The sequence below is a fragment of the Rutidosis leptorrhynchoides genome, chromosome 7, assembly GCF_046630445.1.
Source record: "Rutidosis leptorrhynchoides isolate AG116_Rl617_1_P2 chromosome 7, CSIRO_AGI_Rlap_v1, whole genome shotgun sequence".
In the NCBI taxonomy this organism is placed as follows: Eukaryota; Viridiplantae; Streptophyta; class Magnoliopsida; order Asterales; family Asteraceae; genus Rutidosis; species Rutidosis leptorrhynchoides.
In genome coordinates this window covers 275,201,055-275,220,571 of record NC_092339.1, presented here as the reverse complement: position 1 = coordinate 275,220,571, position 19,517 = coordinate 275,201,055, and positions in this window count along the sequence as shown.

The window sequence follows — 19,517 nt, the reverse complement described above, 5'->3', positions numbered from 1 at the left end:
ATGTTGGGCTAAAATATTAAGAAGGGATTATTGAACTTTGGACCATAATTAAGGTTTGGGCAAAAGACCGACACTTGTGGAAATTGAACTATTGACTATTAATAGATGGGGGTATTGTCTAATTGAGTGACAACTCATTGGAGTCTGTCGAACCTATCTTCAAATTAATTAACCTAATAATTAATAATGATTATGGTTGTCCTATTTAGTGATGTTCATATGGAATCTGTTATAATCATTTAATTAATCAATTGGGTTGGGTAATTGATTATTCATTCTGATCAAGTGGATGAATTAATATTCATAAACTAATTAAAACAGGGGTGGATTACATACAGTGATAACTGGTGTAATTGTTGACAGAAGTGATAACTGCGTCACAGTTTAAATCCTTAATCAGTTGGAATATTTGACTTCGGGTATAAGGGTAATTTGACGAGGATACTCGCACTTTATTTTTATGACCGATGGACTATTATGGACAAAAACCAGATAGACGTATCAAATAAAGCAGGACAAAGGACAATTAACCCATGGTAATAAATTAAAATCAACACGTCAAACATCATGATTACGGAAGTTTAAATAAGCATAATTCTTTTATTATATTTCTCATCGTATCTTTATTTACTGTCATTTTATTACTCGCAATTTTATTTACTGTCATTTTATTTATTGTCATTATTTTACGCACTTTAATTATCGTCATTTATCTTTACGCTTAAAATATAGAATCGACAAACCGGTCATTAAACGGTAAAACCCCCCTTTTATAATAATATTACTACTTATATAATTATATATATTTTGTATAAATATAGTTAAAAATATAGTAAGTATCACCAGCTCCCTGTGGAACGAACCGGACTTACTAAAAACTACACTACTCTACGATTAGGTACACTGCCTATAGTGTTGTAGCAAGGTTTAGGTATATCCCATCCGTAAATTAATAAAACTTGTGTCATATTTTGTAGTATTTTGTATTAAAAATAATACTATTTCGTACCCTCACGCTACATCATCAAGTTTTTGGCGCCGCTGCCGGGGAGCGCTAAAACGCTATATTTTTAATTATAATAATATTGAAATAAAATATAATAATATAATAATATTGAAATAGAATATAATAATATAATAATATTGAAATAGAATATAATAATATAATAATATTTTAGAATATATTTTGAATCGTAAAAGTTTTAAAAAGTCGTATTTATTAAATACTTCAGGGGTATATTATGTAAATTGTAATTAATAATTTCTATCATGTCGCTTTCATGTGAATAGTAAATTAATTAATTTCTTTTCATTTACTATTCATAAATAGTAAATGAATTAAAAAAAAAGTAAATTATTAAAAAAATAAAATTAAACGTAAAAAATTATTAGTAAACGTAAAAAAAAAAAAAAAATTTATTAAAAAAATATATATTTTTTAAGATTTTGTCTATAAAAAAAAAAATTGTTTTTTTTTAGTTTTATTACCTTTAGATTTTTAGACTATAGTCGCAACTTTTAGTATTAAGTTTAGTTTTGCCATAGTTATTTTTACTTCTAGAATTTTTAGGCTTTGCCGTAAAATCCCTAAATTGCTTATTCCTTAAATTAAGTTTTAGGTGCTTTAGAATTTTACGACGCCGTATTTCGCACTACTTTCTTATTTTTATTTTTCGACGCCTATTTTTCGACCTTTTTATTTTTCGACCTTTTTCGACGCGCAATCTTTTTCTTTCTTATTTCTCGCCATTCTAGCTTTTAGGACTTCGATTTTTTTCTACTTCTTCTCTAAATTTCTTAAAATTACGAAAATTTATTTTAAGTGGTTAAATTGATAGACATCAAAATTTTCTGGTTCGTAGTAATAGTTGGATTTGTACGTGGACCGGATTATTGGAGCCAAACAGTACTCAGTTATATTGAGACCAAACGAATCCTGCCCCTCTGCTGCATCTTTTGGCTATTCGAAACGTGGGCAAAATCAGAAAAGTCTATTGATTGGACAACTTATATAAGTTTTTCTTATTTTTATAACTAATAGGATATTCTGTGAATGCACCGAGCAAAACGTTCACCACCTTTCATACGTTCACCACCTGTAACTCGATCAAGACATCTAGCAAATATTGTCGCCGTTGATTTTTCTTTAGAATCGTCATCTAGTCGAACAAGAACTCCAACTCAAATTTCCGATAATCCATCTTTTGAACCCGACTTCACAATTAAGAACCCGGAGCATATTCAAGGACAATTCCAAGATCCTGAACCACTAATTATTCCTCCTGAGCCACAAACCATTAAATCAGAATCCTCTAGTGATTCGTATTCAACAAATTCAATTATGGAAGTAACGGAACCTCTAAGTATGGAAGATCGAATGAGAGCCACACGCACGGGCCAAGGTCACGCCATTATTAAGCCAGAAGTTAATGCGCCAGATTATGAAATCAAAGGACAAATTCTACACATGGTAACTAACCAATGCCAATTCAGTGGTGCACCGAATGAAGATCCTAACGAACACCTTCGTACGTTTAAAAGAATTTGTACACTATTCAAAATCCGAGAAGTGGAAGATGAGCAGATCTATCTCATGTTGTTTCCCTGAACTTTAAAGGGAGAAGCCAAAGATTGGTTAGAATCGTTACCTGAAGGGGCGATTGACACATGGGATGTTTTAGTTGAAAAATTTCTTAAACAATTCTTTCCGGCATCCAAAGCCGTGAGACTTCAAGTAGAAATTGTTACGTTCGCGCAAAAGCCAAATGAAACTCTATATGAGGCGTGGACAAGATTTGGAAAGTTGTTGAGAGGATGTCCTCAACACGGTTTAGACACTTATAAAATAGTACAAATATTCTACCAAGGTGTCAACGTTGCTACACGAAAAGACATCGACATAACAGCTGGTGGTTCCATTATGAAGAAAACCGCAACTGAAGCTTACAAAATTATTGATAACACAGCCTCCCACTCTCATGAGTGGCATCAAGAAAAAGATATTTTTCGTTCATCTAAAGCGGCTAGAGCCGATTCTAGCCATGACTTTGATTCCGTTTCCGCAAAAATAGATGCTTTTGAAAGACGAATGGAAAAGATGAATAAAGATATTCACGCAATACGAATCAGTTGTGAGCAATGCGGTGGACCACACTTAATGAAAGACTGTCACATTGAACAAACAATGGAACAACGTGAGAATGTTGTCTACATGAACTAAAGGCTGGAAAATAGTTATCAGAATAATTATCAACCGCCAAGGCCAAACTTCAATCGAAATCAAAACATTCTTTACAATCCAAAAGGACCCGACAATAACTCGTATAACCAACAAGGTCCGAATAACCAACCAACTCAAAACAACACTTTCAATCAACAAAGACCTGGCTTGTATAAACCACCACAACAAACCGACGAGAAGAAGTCAAATCTGGAAGAAGTGGTATTTAAGCTAGTTGAATCTCAAACACAATTTATTGAAACTCAAACCCAAACGAATGAGAGGTTTGAGCAGTCATTTAGAACTCAACAAGCTTACATTTTGAATCTAGAAAAACAAGTAGGTACTCTTGTTAGATTGATGAGTGAAAGGGAGCAAGGAAAGCTACCGAGTAATAATGAAGTAAATCCTCGGAATGAAAATGTTAACATGATATCAACAAATTCTGAAAAACCAATACCAGAAGATGGGAAAGTTTTAGATGTAAGTAACAATGAAGAAGTTACACCACCACCACCACCCGAGTATGTAAAGCCAGTGGTGGCACCATACAGACCACCCATCCCGTTTCCAAGAAAAGGAGTTGAGTATGAGAAAGTAATAGGTAATAAAGTTTGTGATACCTCTGGAAAGAAGAAGAAGAAGAAGAATAAAAAAGTGCAAGAAACAAAAACAGTAGAAGTAAACCCGGTAAAAACAGTTCCACCAAATCCTCCACCTAGGGTAGGTGATCCGGGTGAATTTATTGTTCCTTGTCTACTTAGTGACTGTGTCATGTATGATGCACTAGCAGATTTAGGTTCAAGTGTGAGTGTTATGCCTCTTTCATTATATAAGAGATTAGGTGTAGGTGAGTTAACTCCAACGGATATGAGTGTTCGACTCCTTGATCAAACCATTAAGCACCCAGTTGGAATTGCTGACAACCTACCCGTTCAAGTAGGTAATTTAACCTTTCTAGTCGAATTCATTGTCATTGACATAGAAGAGGACTCAAACGTTCCTCTAATTTTAGGTCGACCATTCTTAGCGTCCACCGGGGCGTTATTTGATGTAAGAAAGGGTAGAATGACACTTAGTAATGATGAGAAATCGATCACCTTTATGATTCGAAAGTCTAAATATCCACAAACCAAAACCGTTGAACCGACAAAAACGATTGGTAAGAACCATGTTGTTTTACCAACTCCAACGGTAATGCTTAACAATAATAGAACGCCTAAGTGTGGGAAAAATGAAGTAACACCTAATGATGACTTGATAATAAAGAACCCCATAGTTGATACGAAATTAAATAACCCCGTTATTAACAGTTCAATGAAGAAACTTTTTAAACGGGTTATTGATGCTAAAAGTAAGGGAAACTTTAGGTTATATAACCGGTTAGTATCCAATCTGTCGCCTAAAGAAAAGGCGAAGCTAGTTGAATTTGTGGATATTACGGAAAAAGCTGGTCACTGGCTTAAAGCAAAAGTCACAGATATGCAAGTTGATTATGGTCCAAGAGAAATTGACGATGAAGTTAATCACAATTTCGACACCACATCTACCTAAGTGTGAGGAGATTCAAATATTCTAAAAAGAAAATGCTGTTTGGAGTTAGTTGTTCTGTTCTCGTGTAGTTCCGAGAATGGAATTCGATTGGTCTTTTCCGCTAGCAGACACTAAAGAACTAGTTTTCTCCCCCCATTCTGAATTTTTTTTGTTTTTTAGGTTTTATATGAAATTAATATGTTTTCTTTTTAAGTTTTGTGTGAATTTAAAAACAAAAATTTACTTTATTTCATTAAGTTGAAAAAAAAAATGATTTCTAAAATTCGTCGTGAGTTGAAGACTAGGCCGTTGAGCCGAAATTACTTTACCCGAGGGCGGGGCGAAAAATTTTTTCATCATTATTTTTAATTTTATTGATTTAAAGTATGCCAAAAAAAAATATATTTGATTTTATAAATTTTTGAACGTGGGGTAATATACCCAACTTTAAAAATATGTATATATGTTCGTATTTTATCATGTAAACAACAGGGTAAAACAACGCACTTTCAAAGACTAACATTAAGTTCAGCAAAAGGTACTGATTTTGACGACAAGATGCAAAACAACAAATGTGATATAATAAATGAAGGAATGAACGATGAGGCGCGCCATCTATCATTCGACGAGCTTTGTAATTACAAACTGGGTATTTTTAATCACTTTTCTACACTAATCACCCTCATGAATTAATAATTATAGTCTGATTTCATGCAAATGAGGGCATTGCATGATCTCAAGTGTGGAGAAGGGTTATAAATTCTCTCGGGTTTATACTTGGCTTATTTTCTAAATATTATGAAAATTTTAAAATTTTTTAACTAAATGAATTCAAAATCATGTTTATACATATTTATGAACGATAAAACTAGGTGTTAATGCCGAAATTATCGTTACCTCGGAAAGGACAAAAATTGAGAAACAACCTAAAATGCTTGAATTCATTTAAAATGGAATAAAGGAGAATAAAAAGGCAAAGAAAGAAACTAAGTGTGGGGAGAATGTACCAAGTTATTCAATTAAAAATTATCTATCACATATCTTTGTACAAGATTATTGCAGGTACTTTTGTTTTGGATGATACTAATCAGTTTTACCCGGTTTACTGTAATATATTTGAAAGAAAGATGGATCTACACGATGAATCAATTCCATCATTAAAAGGAAGTAAAGTCTTCCGAAAAAGACACGCGCTTCTTGATTTAGGTCAAGAAGTTATCGTCCAGACCAGCTGTAGGTTGACGAAAAATCTAGAAAAGTCATCTCTAAAATCAGCAGGAAATCCACGGACCTCAGCATCAAACAGGGTCGCCAAGTGGTCAGATTTATCCTAACCATGAGAAGGATTTATCTCGTACAATGGGGAGGCACCGTGCAAATTAGCTTGATAAGACTAATGAATCAGATCCCCAGAAAGGATAATCTCTTTAAAGATTAAAAATCAGCTTTTAAGACTGATATTACTCAATCCTTGAGATTGACCTTAAAGATTGAGAATTCAAACTCATGGAATTCAATGATATCTAAACTCGAGCTTGAACGAGAAAATATTTTGATCAAAAATACAAACCGATTTGTTTTCTGAAAACCCTTTTTCAATGCGTTCATTACCATTGAACGTAAAATCCTAGGAATTCACCTGGAATTCATTAGGTCACCTGAACCAAATCGGGTGTCAACCGTAAGAACGGTGGTTGCATAGCATGGTCGGAGACAGGACCTTGTGCCAGACCGAAAAATCATAGGATGATCTTTACTATCGCTCCTACCAAGGATAGTTCTAGCATCCGACACGTTAAAAGACCATAATCATCTGCATGTCACGGGACATTGCCTTAACAGTTTCTTGTTCATCGCTTTCCTTTACAACCGGACGGTAGTTTACCGAAAGATAATATACGGAACAAGTAAACTGGATGTGTACTTTCCGATACCGGGATAGCAGTGGATTACACGAACCTAAAAGTTTTAGCCAAAATATTGATCCACAAATATATTTTGCAACACCGATGATGGATCAAATCAGAAAACTTGTCTAGGGTAAAATCTAGCTTGAATTTTCAAAAGATCAAATATTTTCATAAAGATCCAATTTCCTTAAAAGATCTAAATTTTTATAGTCATGTGGGACTGTAAACCGCCTTTCAAATGTGCACTTTGCTTTGGAAACCGAAAGTAAATCGGCTATTTGATTGCAAGTGTCGTTGTCCTAAACCCAAGGCAACTGTGGATGACACACCCACCTTTAACCATATCGTTACTATCATTGTTTATACCGCTCTATCAAAATCACTGATGTACAAAGTGTGAAGAATAAAGAAGTGATTCGTGTGATGTATTATATTATTTCAAGACTGTATTGCTTGAGGACAAGCAACGCTCAAGTGTGGGGATATTGATAAGGCTAAAAAGGAACATATATTTCATAGCAAAATCCCCCAAGAAAGACAAGATTTTAGTTGCAATTGTTCCATTTTCAAGTAATATTCGTTTATTTTAAATAAGTGCGAAGACAAAAGGCGAAAACGACGAATTGAAGACACAAAGGTCCAAAAAGCTCAAAAGTACAAGATACAATAAAAAAGGTTCAAATTATTGATGAGGAACGTCTAAAAATGACAAGAGTACAAGTTACAAAACGCAAAGTACAAAATATAAAATTGTACGCAAGGACGTTCGAAAATCCGGAACCGGGACCAGAGTCAACTCTCAACGCTCGACGCAACGGTGTAAAAATTACGAGTCAACTATGCACAAGAATAAAATATAATATTTAAATAATTCATAATAAGAATAATATTAAATAATAAAAAGTTGTTAATTGAGCATAGTTCAGGGGTCATAAGTGAAAATTCAATTTCTAAATTCGCCTATAAAAGGCTTTGTAATCGTAATGTAAAAACACACCTTTTTCTATCTTTTTCTTATTTATCAATATCAATTATCAATATCTATATTCTATATCTCTATCATAATGTTAACTTAATAAGATATAACAATAATCTTAATTTTAATTTTAAATTATGATAATAATAAGATTTATGATAGAGATCGTTTGAGTGTGTAAGTCGAAATTCTGTCCGTGTAACGCTACGCTATTTTTAATCATTGTAAGTTATGTTCAACTTTTTTACATTAATGTATCGTAACTAAGTTATTATTATGCTTATTTGAGCCGAAGTAATCGTGATGTTGGGCTAAAATATTAAGAAGGGGTTATTGAACTTTGGACCATAATTAAGGTTTGGGCAAAAGACCGACACTTGTGGAAATTGAACTATTGACTATTAATAGATGGGGGGTATTGTCTAATTGAGTGACAACTCATTGGAGTCTGTCGAACCTATCTTCAAATTAATTAACCTAATAATTAATAATGATTATGGTTGTCCTATTTAGTGATGTTCATATGGAATCTGTTATAATCATTTAATTAATCAATTGGGTTGGGTAATTGATTATTCATTCTGATCAAGTGGATGAATTAATATTCATAAACTAATTAAAACAGGGGTGGATTACATACAGTGATAACTGGTGTAATTGTTGACAGAAGTGATAACTGCGTCACAGTTTAAATCCTTAATCAGTTGGAATATTTGACTTCGGGTATAAGGGTAATTTGACGAGGATACTCGCACTTTATTTTTATGACCGATGGACTATTATGGACAAAAACCAGATAGACGTATCAAATAAAGCAGGACAAAGGACAATTAACCCATGGTAATAAATTAAAATCAACACGTCAAACATCATGATTACGGAAGTTTAAATAAGCATAATTCTTTTATTATATTTCTCATCGTATCTTTATTTACTGTCATTTTATTACTCGCAATTTTATTTACTGTCATTTTATTTATTGTCATTATTTTACGCACTTTAATTATCGTCATTTATCTTTACGCTTAAAATATAGAATCGACAAACCGGTCATTAAACGGTAAAACCCCCCTTTTATAATAATATTACTACTTATATAATTATATATATTTTGTATAAATATAGTTAAAAATATAGTAAGTATCACCAGCTCCCTGTGGAACGAACCGGACTTACTAAAAACTACACTACTCTACGATTAGGTACACTGCCTATAGTGTTGTAGCAAGGTTTAGGTATATCCCATCCGTAAATTAATAAAACTTGTGTCATATTTTGTAGTATTTTGTATTAAAAATAATACTATTTCGTACCCTCACGCTACATCATCAATTTTTGTACCCAAATTCTTTCGACCCTATACCGGGTTCCGTCTTCCCGAATATTAAGATGCTTCTCCGATCCTTTGGGTATTTCATTCTTTAAATTTTCTTCTTTTAAAACTCCTTGTTGCGCCTCCTTTATTTGAGTAGTAAGGTTATTGATAATGCTAAAAACGAACATATATTTCATAGCATTATCCCTCAAGAAAGACAAGCTTTTAGTTGCAATTGTTCTATTTACAAGTAATATCCGTTTAAATAATAAAAGGTGAAGACAAAAGACAGATTCGACGATTTGAAGACGCAAACGACCAAAAAGCTAAAAAGTACAAAGTACAATCAAAGTGGTTCAAATTATTGGTGAGAAATGTCTCAAAATTACAAGAGTACAAGCCGCAAGCCGCAAAATACAAGATATTAAATTGTACGAAAGGACGTTCGAAAATCTGGAACAGGGACGAGTGTCAACTCTCAACGCTCGACGCAACGGACTAAAAATTACAAGTCAACTATGCACATGAATATAATATAATATATAATTAATTCTTAAAATTATATATATATATTATATTATTTAATAAAACGGTAAACTAGTGTACAAATGAGTGTGTGCTGGAACAGCCCTCCATGCGATCACATGGGAATTAGGCATCAAAGCCATGCGATCGCATGGCCCTGAAATGCTGGCCACATCTATAAATGGCGACGAGTTTCAGCGAAATAAAACACATCTTTATCTCTTCTCTTCTCTCAACGTATATATATATATATATATATATATATATATATATATATATATATATATATATATATATATATATATATATTTATATTATAATTATAATTTTAATTTTAATTTTAATTTTAATAATAAGGGTATGTTAGCGAATGTTGTAATGGTGTAAGTCGAAATTCTGTCCGTGTAACACTACGCTATTTTTAATTATTGTAAGTTATGTTCAACCTTTTTAAATTAATGTCTCGTAGCTAAGTTATTATTATGCTTATTTAAGCCGAAGTAATCGTGATGTTGGGCTAAAATATTAAAGATTGGGTAATTGGATTTTGTACCATAATTGGGGTTTGGACAAAAGAACGACACTTGTGGAAATTAGACTATGGGCTATTAATGAGCTTTATATTTGTTTAATTAAATGATAGTTTGTTAATTTAATATAAAGATTTACAATTGGACGTACCTATAAATAACCATATACACTCGATTGGACACGATGGGCGGGATATTTATAAGTACTAATAATCGTTCATTTAACCGGACACGGGAATGGATTAATAGTTAATGGACTTATTAAAACAGGGGTGAATTATATACAAGGACACTTGGTGTAATTATAGTTTAAGTCCCCAATTAGTTGGAATATTTGACTTCGGATATAAGGATAATTTGACGAGGACACTCGCACTCTATATTTATGACTGATGGACTGTTATGGACAAAAACCAGACCGACATATTGAATAATCCAGGACAAAGGACAATTAACCCATGATAATAAACTAAAATCAACACGTCAAACATCATGATTACGAAAGTTTAAATAAGCATAATTCCTTTATTTCATATTTAATTGCACTTTTAATTATCGCACTTTAATTTATTGTCATTTTAATTATCGTACTTTTTAATTATCGCACTTTTATTTATTGTCATTTTATTTATCGCACTTTAATTTATCGCACTTTAATTATTGTCATTTACTTTACACTTTAAATTAAGTCTTTTATATTTTTAATATTTTACATTAGGTTTTAACTGCGACTAAAGTTTTAAAATCGACAAACCGGTCATTAAACGGAAAAAACCCCCTTTTTATAATAATAATACTACTTATATATATATTTATATTTTTACAAATATAGTTTTTAAAAATATAGCGTTAAACTTGGCTAAGATCCCTGTGGAACGAACCGGACTTACTAAAAACTACACTACTGTACGATTATGTACAATGCCTATAAGTGTTGTAGCAAGGTTTAGGTATATCCACTCTATAAATAAATAAATAACTTGTGTAAAATTATATCGTATTTAATAGTATTTCCTAGTAAAATATAAGCTATTTCGTATACACCTCTACGCACATCAAGTATTTTTGGCGCCGCTGCCGGGGATCTTGCTTAAACGCCGGAAGCGAAACGCTATATAAAAAAAAAAAAAACAAACAAAAAATATATATTTTTAAGAGTTGTTCAAAATATAAAAAAATTAAAAAGTTTGTATTTTCTTTTAGTTACAAAAAACTAATAGGTAGTTTTTTTTGTAAAAATATAAGTTTTTTTTATTTATCTTATATAAATACTTTATATATTTATAAAACAGAAAATTAAAAAAAACTAAAAAAAAAATATAAAGTAATCGGGCCGAGGACTGTAGCAGCCCAACACCTGGCCCGAAACCCTACTCCATGTGACCGCATGGATTTATAACGCAAAGACCATGCGATCGCATGGCCTGATCTGACACGCCAGGTTTGACTGATTTCAGCAATAACTACGGTGTATTAATTATTAGTATTATTATTATTATTATTATTATAAACCCTAATTAGGGTTATTTATTTAATTAATTAATTTAGTTTTAATTTTAATTTGTAATTTAAGTTTTAATTAGTTTTATTATATATAAAATTAATACTTTTATAAAATAAATAATATAAAAATAATATTTTTATAAAAATTGTACTTTGTACAAATTTAAGTTTATTTTTATATTTTGTATCTTTTTATTTGTTTTAGCGTAATATTTGTATTTTTCGTTCTTAATTAGTTTTAAGTCATAGTTTTTGCCGTAGTAATTTTTATTTCTAGACTCTTAGGCTTTGCCGTAAAATCCCTTAAGTGCTTTTTCTTTAGATTAAGATTTAGGTGCTTTAGAATATTGCGACGCCGTTTTATAAATTTTAGTACTTTTTAAGTTTATACCATTTTGGATATAGAATTTCTTTTAAGCTTTAATATCTTTAGACGCAACTTTTAATTCTTAGTTTTTAGACTTTTAAGTTTCGACGCGCTACGTTCTTTTTATCAATTTTTGACCTTTTATTTTTCGACGTGCTCTTTTTCTTTCTTATTTCTCGACACTCTAGTTTTTAGGACTTAGAAATTTTTTTTTCTCCGGAACCATTAATCTTTCCTCCGGAACCACCAATCATTCAAACAGAGATTGTCGAAGAACAAACCATTAAATCAGAATCCTCTAGTGATTCAGATTCAACAAATTCAATCATGGAAAATCTGGAACCTCTAAGTATGGAAGACCAAATGAGAGCTAAACGCACTGGCCAAGGTCACGCAATTACTCAACCAGACATTAATGCGCCAGTTTATGAAATAAAAGGACAAATCCTACACATGGTAACTAATCAATGCCAATTTAGTGGTGCACCGAAGGAAGATCCAAATGAACATCTTCGTACTTTTAATAGGATCTGTACTCTATTTAAAATCCGAGAAGTGGAGGATGAACAAATCTATCTCATGTTATTTCCCAGGACTTTAAAGGGAGAAGCCAAAGATTGGTTAGAATCGTTACCTGAAGGGGCGATTGATACATGGGATGTTTTAGTTGAAAAATTTCTTAAACAATTCTTTCCGGCATCTAAAGCCGTGAGACTTCAAGGAGAAATTGTTACGTTCACGCAAAAGCCAAATGAAACTCTATATGAAGCGTGGACAAGATTTGAAAAATTGTTAAGAGGATGTCCGCAACATGGTTTAGACACTTATCAAATAGTACAAATATTCTACCAAGGATGCGACATCACTATATGAAAAGACATCGATATAGCAGCTGGTGGTTCCATTATGAAGAAAACCGCAACTGACTCTTACAAAATTATTGATAACACTGCTTCCCACTCACACGAGTGGCACCAAGAAAAAGATATCGTTAGATCATCTAAAGCGGCTAGAGCTGATTCTAGCCATGACTTTGATTCCATTTCTGCAAAGATAGATGCTATCCAGAGACGTATGGAAAAGATGACTAAAGATATTCACTCAATACGAATTAGTTGTGAGTAGTGTGGAGGACCACATCTGACAAAAGATTGTCTCAGTATTGAACAAACAATGGAACAAAGAGAGAATGTTTCATACATGAACCAAAGGCCTGGAAATAATTCTCAGAATAATTATCAACTGCCAAGACCAATTTACAATCAAAATCAGAATTATAACCGAAATGTTTCATACATCAACCAACAAGATCCTAGCAACCAACAAGTACCTAATAATACTTACAATCAGCAAAGACCTATTTTTCAAAACAAACCACCACAAACCGATGATAAAAAGCCAAATTTAGAAGATATGATGTCGAAGCTAGATGAATCTCAAACGCAGTTTTTCACATCTCAGAAACAAACCAATGAACAAAATACTCAAGCATTTAGAAATCAACAAGCTTCTATTCAAAATTTGGAACAAGAAGTAAGTAACCTAGCAAGGTTGATAAGTGAAAGAAAACCCTGAAGTCTACCTAGTGATACAAATGCTAACCCCCGGAATGAAACAGTTAAAGCTATTACCACAAGAAGTGGTATTACACTTAAACCACCTGAAATACCTATAATTTCTGATGACTCTATTCCTACTCCACAAGAACCACAACCTGAGCAAGATAAGGAAAAAGAACTGGTAGTTGAAAAGGTTAATGAAGATAACACAATTAAGGCTAAACCTTATGTTAAACCATACCAACCACCACTTCCTTACCCGAGTAAAATGAGAAAAGAGAGACTTGAAGCCGAGCAATCTAAATTCTTGGATATGTTTAAACAAATAAATGTAAATCTTCCTTTCATTGATGTGATTTCTGGAATGCCTAGATATTATAAATTCTTGAAAGATCTAATCACAAATAGAAAGAAAATGTAAGAACTCTCGGCTGTTACTATGAATGCTAATTGTTTTGCAGTACTGTTGATTAAGATACCAGAAAAATTATCAGATCCAGGAAGTTTCACAATTCCATATTTTCTGGGTAGTCTTAGTTCAATAGAAGCATTGGCAGACTTAGGTGCTAGTATAAATTTAATGCCATATTCACTATACGCTAAACTAGACCTTGGAGAATTGAAACCAACACGAATAAGCATACAACTAGCCGATCGATCAGTAAAATATCCTAGAGGGATAATGGAAAACATGCTAGTTAAAGTTGGTACTTTAGTATTTCCAGTAGATTTTGTTATTCTGGACATGGAAGAAGATTCTCGAGTTCCTCTCATATTAGGAAGACCATTCTTAAACACGGCTAAAGCAATAATAGACATGTTCGGTAAGAAACTGACCCTAAGTATAGAGGACGAGAGTGTTACCTTTTTAGTTGATAGAGCCATGCAACAATCACAATCTTCAGATGATACATGTTATTATATTAAAACTATGGATTCACATGCAGAATGGTTAGAAGAATTTCCAAAATTACAAGGAACAGGAGAATGTTCTTTAGAAAAAGGAACTGAACCAATTGATGAAGATGAAATGTTAGCCGCACTCATGACTAATGGATATGAACCAATAACGGAAGAAATTCAAATGCTAAAAGAAGAAGACAGATATCGATATAAATCATCGATAGAAGAACCACCGACAGTAGAGTTAAAGCCACTTCCAAACCAATTGGAATATGCTTATTTACATGGTGAATCTGAATTACCTGTAATAATATCGTCTTCTCTTACTGAAAATGAAAAATCTCAACTCATTTCTGTGCTAAAAGCTCATAAACCAGCTATTGCATGGAAGATTCATGATATTAAAGGAATAAGTCCTTCGTATTGCACACATAAAATCCTTATGGAAGAAGGTCATAAAACGTATGTGCAACGCCAACGGAGACTAAATCCTAATATGCAAGATGTTGTTAAGAAAGAAATTATTAAACTACTAGATGCATGTTTAATTTATCCAATCTCTGATAGTCCATGGGTAAGCCTAGTTTAATGCGTACCTAAGAAGGGTGGCATGACTGTCATCACAAATGAAAAAAATGAGCTTATTCCTACTAGGACTGTAACAGGATGGCGTGTTTGTAATGATTATAGAAAATTAAATGACGCCACCAGAAAAGATCACTTTCCCTTACCTTTTATTGATCAAATGTTGGAAAGATTAGCCGGAAATAGTTACTATTGTTTTCTTGATGGTTTTTCCGGATACTTTCAAATTCTAATAGCACCCGAGGACCAAGAGAAAACCACATTCACGTGCCCTTATGGTAGTTTTGCTTACAAACACATGCCATTTGGACTTTGCAATGCCCCTGCAACCTTTCAAAGGTGCATGATGGCGATTTTTCACGACATGATAGAATAATGCATGGAAGTTTTCATGGATGACTTTTTAGTCTTCGGTGATACTTTTGAATCATGTCTAGTTAATCTTGAACGAATGCTTATTAGATGCGAACAATCAAATCTAGTTCTTAATTGGGAGAAATGCCTTTCATGGTTAAAGAAGGCATCATTCTTGGTCATAAAGTTTCAAAAGAAGGAATTGAAGTGGATAGAGCTAAAGTAGATGTAATTGCTAAACTTCCACATCCCACCAAAATGTTAGAGGAGTTAGGAGTTTTCTAGGGCATGCCGATTTTTACCGACATTTCATAAAAGATTTTTCTAAAATTGCCACTCCTATGAATAAACTCCTAAAAAAGGATGCTCCATTCATCTTTTCAGATGAATGTATCAAATCTTTTAATATTCTTAAAGAAAAACTCACTAATGCGCCGATCATGATAACTCCAAATTGAAATCTACCGTTTGAACTGATGTGCGATGCAAGTGATTTTGCAATGGGAGCCGTTTTAGGACAAAGGATTGAAAAACGATTTCAACCTATTTATTATGCTAGTAAGACGTTACAAGGAGCACAAACAAATTACACAACTACTGAAAAAGAACTTCTTGCCATTGTCTTTGCTTTTGACAAATTTCGTTCATATCTCGTTCTAGCTAAAACGGTGGTCTATACCGATCATTCTGCTCTTAGATACCTATTTTCGAAACAAGATGCTAAACCAAGATTAATCCGTTGGATCTTACTCTTATAAGAGTTCGATATTGAAATCCGAGATAAAAAGGGAGCAGAAAATCTCGCAGCTGATCATCTTTCTCGTCTTGAAAATCCCAAATTAGAAGTTCTAAATGAATCAGCTATACAAGACAACTTTCCTGATGAATATCTATTGAAGATAGATTATAATAAAATTCCATGGTTTGCAGACTATGCAAACTACTCAGTATGTGGATTCCTTGAAAAAGGGTTGTCGTACCAAAAGCGAAAGAAATTCTTTAGTGATATAAAACACTATTTTTGGGAAGATCCACATTTGTTTAAAAGTTATCCCGATGGAATAATACGCTGATGCGTATTCGGAGATGAAGCTAGTCAAATCTTAAACCATTGTCACACAGGACCAACAGGAGGGCATTATGGGCCTCAACTCACAGCAAGAAAAGTTTACGATGCTGGATTCTATTGGCCTACAATTTTCAAAGACGCACACCTTCTTAGCAAATCCTGTGAGGCTTGTCAAAGGGCCGGAAAAATAAGTCAACGTGATGAAATACCACAAAATGTCATTCAAGTATGTGAAGTATTTGACATTTGGGGTATTGACTTTATGGGTCCATTTCCAAAATCTCATAATAATCTCTACATTCTCGTTGCCATTGATTATGTATCTAAATGGGCAGAAACACAAGCTCTCCAAACTAACGATGCACGAGTTGTAGTCAACTTTTTAAAACGTCTTTTTGCAAGGTTTGGAACACCGAAAGCTTTAATAAGTGATCGGGGTACTCATTTTTGTAACAATCAACTTGAGAAAGTTCTCAAAAGATATGGAGTAACTCATAAAATCTCAACCGCTTATCATCCACAAACAAGTGGACAAGTTGAAAATACCAACCGAGCATTAAAATGTGTTCTAGAGAAAATTGTAGGATCAAATCCGAAGGAATGGTCCATGAAATTGGAGGATACACTCTGGGCTTTTAGAACAGCCTACAATACTCCAATTGGAACCACACCTTTTAGACTCGTTTATGGAAAAGCATGTCATCTTCTAGTAGAAATTGAACACAAAGTATTTTGGGCTTTGAAGACATGTAATCTTGATTTACATGAAGCTGGATTTACATGAAGCATACGAAAATTCGTTAATCTATAAGGAAAGAACGAAGAAATGGCATGATAAAAGAATCAGAAGTTCAAAAGAATTTAAAGAAGGAGACAGAGTTCTTCTTTTCAATTCACGATTCAAGCTATTTCCTTGTAAATTGAAATCAAGATGGTTTGGACCATTCATAGTCAAAAGAGTTTTCCCATATGGAACAATAGAGTTAATAAATTCAAATGGGATTGAATTTAAAGTTAATGGTCACAGAGTTAAACATTACATAGATAATCCAATGGAAGTTGAAGATGAAGTTAATCACAATTTCGACACCACAGCTAACTAAGTGTGGGAAGTTTCGAATCTTTTTAGGGTAATATATATTTCTGTTAGAGTTAGATATTCTGTTTTCGTGTAGTTTCTGAGAATGGAATCCGAATGGTCTTTCCCTAGTAGACCCTAAAGAACTAGTCTTCTCCCCCCATTCTGAATTTTTATTTTTTTTAGGTTTTACGAGATGAAGAATTCCTTTGTTCTGAACCATGGTCTAATGCTACACGCTATGATTACTAAACGTAATAATGACACACTTTCAAGTGAACTGGTATCATTCATAAGAGGCAAAATGGACGGAGTAAGAAAAGAACTCAGAAAAGATCATCATAAGATACATTTTGGTAAGGAAAAATCAAAATCCGCAACAAAAAGAAGAGCACGACACTTTGAAAGATATTATAAATGCGGAAAATGGTCACACGAAGGTAAATATTCAAATAATCAAACATATTCAAATACCGAATTTATTACTCTATGCAGAGAAGGACCGTTCATATGTTTAGAAGAAAAGATATTGAAGATTCGAGGTTATGCTTATGTAGCTATGGAGAACCAAATCACATGACTCTACTATGAGTCGGCTAAAGCAGGTCTCTGAGAATTCTTTCTCACAGGTAAGTATGTACAATTTTTATTTTTATTTTTATTGCTTTTAACCTTTTGATAATAAACGCTGAATCATTCACTATAAAGTATTAAATTGGTATTCAATAAAATTAGGTATGCGTAACCGAAATTATTGATATCATATAAAAATTTATTACATCACTGCGAAATTTACCGTTTATTCTTAAGGTATAAATATCTTTAATCAATCAACTCAAAATATTTCAAAAATTCGTCAGGAGTAAAACTAGGTAATATAGCCGAAATTACTTTACCGAAAAGAGGAGCGTATATTTTTGATAATATTTGATTGATTAAAGTGGGATAAAAGACCAAAAAGATTTTGAATTTTAATTTTTACCATGTTTTTAAAATTAATATATAAATATTAAATTATTATTGTAAGCTTTTTAAAATCATTATATTTAAGTTTGTACCTATTTGAAAAATTAATATTTTTAATATAAGTTTGTATGTATAAAAACAAAAATATAATATAAGTTTGGTGTGAATTTTTAATTTTGATAATATGAATTTTTAATTTTATAAATTTTAAATTTAAGTTTGGTGTGAATTTAAAAACAAAAATTTACTTTATTTCATTAAGTTAAAAATGTGATTTCTAAAAATTCATCGTAAGTTGAAAACTAGGTCGTTGAACCGAAATTGCTTTACCCGAGGGCGGGACGAGAACTTTTATTATCATTATTTTTAATCTTATTGAATTAATGTAATCCAAAAACATTTAAAAAAATCCAAAAATCTTTTCTTTTAAAGCGACGCTTAAAAAGTAACAAATTTTAAAACTTTGTTGAGAGACGGACTAGGAAAACGATCTGAAACGCCCTCACTCCTAAAAAGAAACAAATTTTTAAAATTTTTATTAATTTATATTTCAAAAGTATAAGGTTTTTATATAAAAAAAAAAGAAAAAAAAATAGTAGACCCCATGCGATCGCATGGGGTTTCCCCTTAAAATCCATGCGATCGCATGGATAGAGAAAACTGGGCAGAAACAAAGTCCATCGAGCTGTCTGTCTTCAACACTCCAACACACACATACATACGAACATACTCCACAAATCCTCTCCATTTTCATCAATTTTTCACCAAAATCAACCAAATTTCTTGCTATAATCCGCTCTAATCATGAATTTTGATAAGAAGTTTATCAAGAAGGGTAACAATTACACCCCTAAACCTCTTTAAAATTGATTTTTAGTGTTCTTGAGCTATAATTTTCCTAATTTGATTTTGTTAATTTCTAGTGTAATTAGAGTTAAATTGTTAGTATATTATGCATGTATAACCTAGATTGATGCTATTTAACATGATTTGAAGCCAAAAACTTCAAAATTTTTAGGAATCTAGGGTTTGTGTTCTTGAGCAATTTGGGGCTTTTTGATATAAACAGGTTATGGCCGATTTTTGTCTTGAATTATTGCTAAATTAAGTAGTGTAACATGTTT